Source organism: Bos taurus, chromosome 1, assembly GCF_002263795.3.
Source record: "Bos taurus isolate L1 Dominette 01449 registration number 42190680 breed Hereford chromosome 1, ARS-UCD2.0, whole genome shotgun sequence".
NCBI classification, from domain to species: Eukaryota; Metazoa; Chordata; class Mammalia; order Artiodactyla; family Bovidae; genus Bos; species Bos taurus.
Genome location: NC_037328.1, coordinates 156,852,792 through 156,858,257, shown reverse-complemented (window position 1 = coordinate 156,858,257; position 5,466 = coordinate 156,852,792).

Sequence of the window (5,466 nt, the reverse complement as noted above, 5' to 3'; positions counted from 1 at the left end):
TTGCATTGGAGGTAGATTCTTTACCATCTGAGCCACCAGGGAAGCCCAATAAAAAAAGCACGAAGTGGACTATAATATAGCTAAGAGGGACAGCAAGGATTCTGGGACCCGTGTAACCAGGTTTAAATCCTGGTTCAGTCTTTCACTAAAAGCGTGACTTTGGGTAGATTGTTTATCTTCTTCTATCCTCATTTTCCTAGCTATGAGATGTAGAGAACAGCACTAACCCTCTGTTAGGATTGCAGAAGTCCCCACACACGAATGAGCTCTGTTCTGAGAGCGCAGGCCTGTGTCCAATTCATCTGAAAGGCAGCAAAGTCCCCCAGGGACCCGACTAACACAGTCTGCTAGGTAGCACTGCACTGCAGTAGGTTTATACAACTTCACACACATGACACAGAAGAAACAAGCAAACACGAACAGCACAGTACCTTGGAAAGCACAGGAGTACAGTACAACAGCTGCTAGACAGAGGCTAGCGTTCACATTTGCATCTTTGAAAGCTTGTGACGTGAAGGTTCATATGTAGGGGACTTACTGTATTATTAGTACAAAGTGAATTGATATTTAAAACTCTGAGTAGAGTGCCTGTGACCTTGTAAGCGTTTGTTAAATATCAGCTGCTTTCATTTCTTTCAGATTTAGACTCTTGCCTCAATATCCTCATCTATAAAATAAGCTTCATATCATAGCATCACCGACTCCATGGACATGAGTGTGAGCAAACTCTGCAAGATAGTGAAGGACGGGGCGGGGCTGGTGTGCTGCAGTCCTCAGGGTTGCAAAGAGTCAGACACGACTTAGCGACTGAATAACAACAAATATGATATGCCCTGACAATATAACAGGTTTATCAAGAGACTCGAATAAAAGCACTCACACGTTGAAGGGATGATACAATTATATGTGCTTATTAATGAGATTTGTTTTCCAACTTCAGGTTCATGAGAGGGTTAAGTCTGTGCTTATAAAAGTCCAGGGTGGCGTTTGAGAGAACTGTAAGAGAAAGGACTGTATTTCCTATTTGTTGCTTTCTCAGCTTCTGCTTCCTTATTTGTGATGAAGGGAGAAGAGAGTGTGTTTTGTGCAGTTTTGGGGAGTGTTAAAGGAGCACACGTTTAAAGTACCTGGCATAGAACAGATGGTTGATCAGGTCATCTTAGGTTAATATGAAGGGACTTCCCAGGTGGCTCCAGTGCTAAAGAACCCACCTGCCAATGTAGGAGAAGTAAGAGATGTGAGTTCAATCCCTGTGTTGGGAAAGTCCCCTGGAGGATGCCGTGGCAACCCACTCCAGTGTTCTTTCCTGGAGAATCCCATTGACATCCCTGGTGGGCCACAGTCCATGGGATCGCAGAGTCAGGGCACAACTAAAGCAGCTGAGCACACGTGCATGCGGGTTGATATGAAAAGAAAAGAAAAAGGTGGAAATGAAAGGCAGACTTCGGAAGAAGGGCAGTGAAACCCAAGAAGGAGGTCCACTGATGCGAACCCCAGATCTGCGGTACCTGAGCCATGGACTGGGGCAGAGGCCCGTGTCCGCTCCTTTTCATCTCTCTCCACTTTATCTCACTGCTTTCTCCTGCTCCAGCCGATCCGCTGAACACCAGAGTGACATGAATTGACTGGCCCAGAATCAGTCCTGGCATCAGAAGAAGGAGGGGTGAAGTTCTCCCTGGTGGTTTTAAAAGTTGTTTTCCCTAAGATTTGTGATTTATGGGACGAGCTGCTTGAATACTTACCAAATCATTTCTCACTCTTGTCCAGACTCCCCACTTCCATGCCTCTGTGGACAATCAACCTTGGTGTGGGTCACATAGACTAGAATCCAAAAGGCCCTTGGAATTTTCCCCTTAACCTTATTTTTCTTTCTTCATGATCGGAGGATCTTAAATGAGAAAATGTGTCAGCTGCAACCTGGCCCAATTTAGTTCAACACCGGCCTGGCCAATGTGCATCGAGCACCTCTGACCACCTGGCTTATAATTTCCTTCAGAATCCCGGTTGCTCTGCCATGGACCCGTCTCTCAACTCTCCTGAGCCCCCGTGTGGTCCTTGGCTTCTGTGAGTTATGACATCACGGGAATGTATCCCTTTGGTTGTCTTTGAAGTTTTATGAAGCCAGAAGGAGGAGGAAGAAAGAAGGATGCTCTGACCTGCCAGCATTCCCTAAGACAGGTTATTTTCTATTTTTAAGAATTATGAGTGACTATGAAGATGGATGGTAATTGAAAGAAAACAATGAATTAATAGCCAGAAGCATATTAATAGGTCAAGGGACTAATTCATTTAGTGGAAAGGTTAATTAATTGGATGTGTGTGTGATAAAGACATCTCAAGGTGACATTTCAGTGGACAGTCACATCCTCATACTAGTGAGGAGGGTAAGAGAGTGTGCTCTATCAGAGGATTTCAACTCAGTGCCCTGCTGAACCCTGACTGACTCTACGCTAACCAGGGTAAGCAGACTTGCAGTTTCCAGAGGGTCTTTGAGGAGAGGAAGCAATGACCTTCTAGCTATTCAGTGATGGCTCACTTACCCTGTACCCCAGCCATATGACTTACTGCTGCTGCTGCCTGAGAACATTTGCAGTAAAAGAAATAAGACATGGTCGAGCCTTCTCTTCTATGGATTAAAATGAATCTACTGCACATGTCAATTGTACAGAAAAGACTTGCTCCCATTATAGGAATTTTAGGCCACCCGAGAAGACGTGTATGAACCCAGGAGTCAATTCACAACATTCTTACATAGACTACAAATCCTGCGAAGAACTCCATACGATAAAGGTTTCTTTACATAGAACAATAACTCAGTGGTATCGATGAAAAAAACCCTTTATTCCAGGCAGTGATTTGGATGATGTTTTTGAATGAAAACACACTAGGAAAATGCTATAAAGGAGAACTTTACAGTTTAAAAAGGAATCTTAATACTTGTCATTTCATTTACTTCATACAGAATGATCTTAGGTGAATAGTGTTACCTTGTGTGATCATCTTTCACCTGGAAATCCACCCCTCACTGCAGATGCTGCAGAAGAAAAGGGGAGCTTCTCCTTCTGGCTCTGTGGGTTGCTTCTTGGCTGGTTCCTGTGGTATAAAGTGACCTGCAGTATGTGGGACGCCCAGGGACACTCGCATTCGGGCTTGCCACTTACGGCACCAGCCTCGATCCACCTGGCCCACCCCAAGTGGGGGCTTTCTGTAGCCCTCGCATGCATTTCGTTGCTCTCCAGCCTCAGGCCAGAGACTCGCCATTTCATTCTGGTCCAGGCAACCAAGCAAACCTCTCTGCTATTAAGTGGGCTCCATTGCTACCTTCTTCAACCAAGTCTGGATCCTATCTTGAGGAACGCTTCTTCCAAATTTTCTCCTTCCTCGGAGCGTCTTCCTCCACTGTAGGGTATTCCTCAGCCTTCTCTTTCGTCTCTTCACAGGAGTTAGTACTCCATAAGTAATTGCTAGTTCTTTCTTTTAAGTGTTTCCTGTTCCACGTGTCTGTCCCTTGACTGACTTGATACACACCCCTCGTAGCAGATGCTCCTGTTGTCCTGCCTGTCTCTGCCGTCACACACCATTCCACTCCCTGCCCCAGGAGTCGACTGCAAGCATCTGATACTAAGGCTTTGTCTTTGCATGCGGGGCTTGCTGTGGGGGTAGCATGTCTGTGAGCCTCCTGCAGCCACTGGCCGGTGAGAGTTGGAGGATGAAGACACCAGCTTCTTCCTCCTCAGATGGTACAACTCACGGGCATGCTTACAGTGTCTCCCAGAGCTCCTCTAGGCCGTGGGTCCTCAGCTGCTCAGAGAGATGATCTGCCCAACAATACACCTTTTATATCTTCAGAAAAACATGGTTCACAAGGATACACCCGTGTTCATTGCAGTATTATAACAGCCAGAACATGGGCGCAACCTGAGCGTCCATCAGCAGAGGGATGGGTAAACGAGACGTGGCGGACATGTACAATGGAGGATACTCCTCAGCCATAGGAAGAATGAAACGATGCCTTTCGCAGCAATACGAATGGACCTTATCACACGAAGAAAGGTAAGCCCGACAGAGAAAGACAAATGTATCACTTACATGAAGAACCTAAAAAAATGATACAAATGAAATTATTTACAAAATAGAGACAGACTCCCAGCCATAGGGAACAAACTTATGGTTACCAGAGAAGAAGGCTGGGGTGCCAGCTGGGTGATTAGATTGACATATATGCACTACTATATAAAAAATAGATAACTAATAAGGACCTATTATATAGCAGAGGGAATGCTTCTGAATACTCTGTAATGGCCTATATACAAACATAATCTAAAGAAAAGTGGACATATAAGTATAACGATTCACTTTGCTGTGCAGCAGAAACGAACACAACATTGTCACTCCACTATGTCCAATACAAAGGAGCTAGAAATGCACCTTCCATGGCCCTCCTCTCCCTCCTTGACTTATTTCCCTACCAGTGTCTCCTGAAGTCACACCCAAGTAAACTATAGGACAGGCTCCTAGTTCTCAAATGAACACAGTGCATCTCAGAGATGAGGGAAGGACGAGTCTGAGGATTTAGTGATCATGTCCAAAGTAAAAAATGCACAAAGAGGAGCTAAAAACTCAGCTCATCACAGCCCCAGTCTTGTTATTTGCATGTCCTTCAGCATGTATCTCTGTAAAGGTATTAGATAAATTCAGACTTCTTAGTCTAGAATACAGGTGTCCCATATATAAAGATAAAATTGACTCGTTTAAAAGTGAAAACACACTGTTCAGAAACAGCAGTTCTGGAAATGCTGTCCCCTGACCAGGAGGATCAGCGTCACTGAGAACTCGTTAGAAACCCAAATCCCAGGCCCCACCCCCGGCGTCCAGAGTCAGAAATCCCAGCGGTGGACCCCAGCGACGGCTGGTGGTTGCTCTAGTCTGGACGACAAAGCAACCAACCCAGGCTGAAGTAGGTCTCAAGCAGGTGGGAATTTACTGTAATCATATATTACTCTATGTTGGATGTTTAATGTTAACTGAAGCCCTGTAAAGGTTTCCCACAGCTGCCACATAGGCATCGTGAGAGTAAACATGGGCTTCCCTGGTGGCTCAGCTGGTAAAGAATCCTCCTGCAATGCAGGAGACCCTGGTTCATTTCCTGGTTGGGAAGATCCCGTGGAAATGGGATAGGCTACCCACTCCAGTGTTCTGGGGCTTCCCTGGTGGCTCAGCTGGTAAAGAGTCTGCCTGCAATGTGGGAGACCTGAGTTTGATCCCTGGGTTGGGAAGCTCCCTTGGAGAAGGGAAAGGCTACCCACTCCAGTGTTCTGGGGCTTCCCTGGTGGCTCAGCTGGTAAAGAGTCTGCCTGCGATGCGGGAGACCTGGGTTCGATCCCTGGGTTGGGAAGATCCCCTGGAGCTGGAGAATCCCCTGGACTGTACAGTCTATGGCCACAAAGAGTCGGACACGACTGAGCG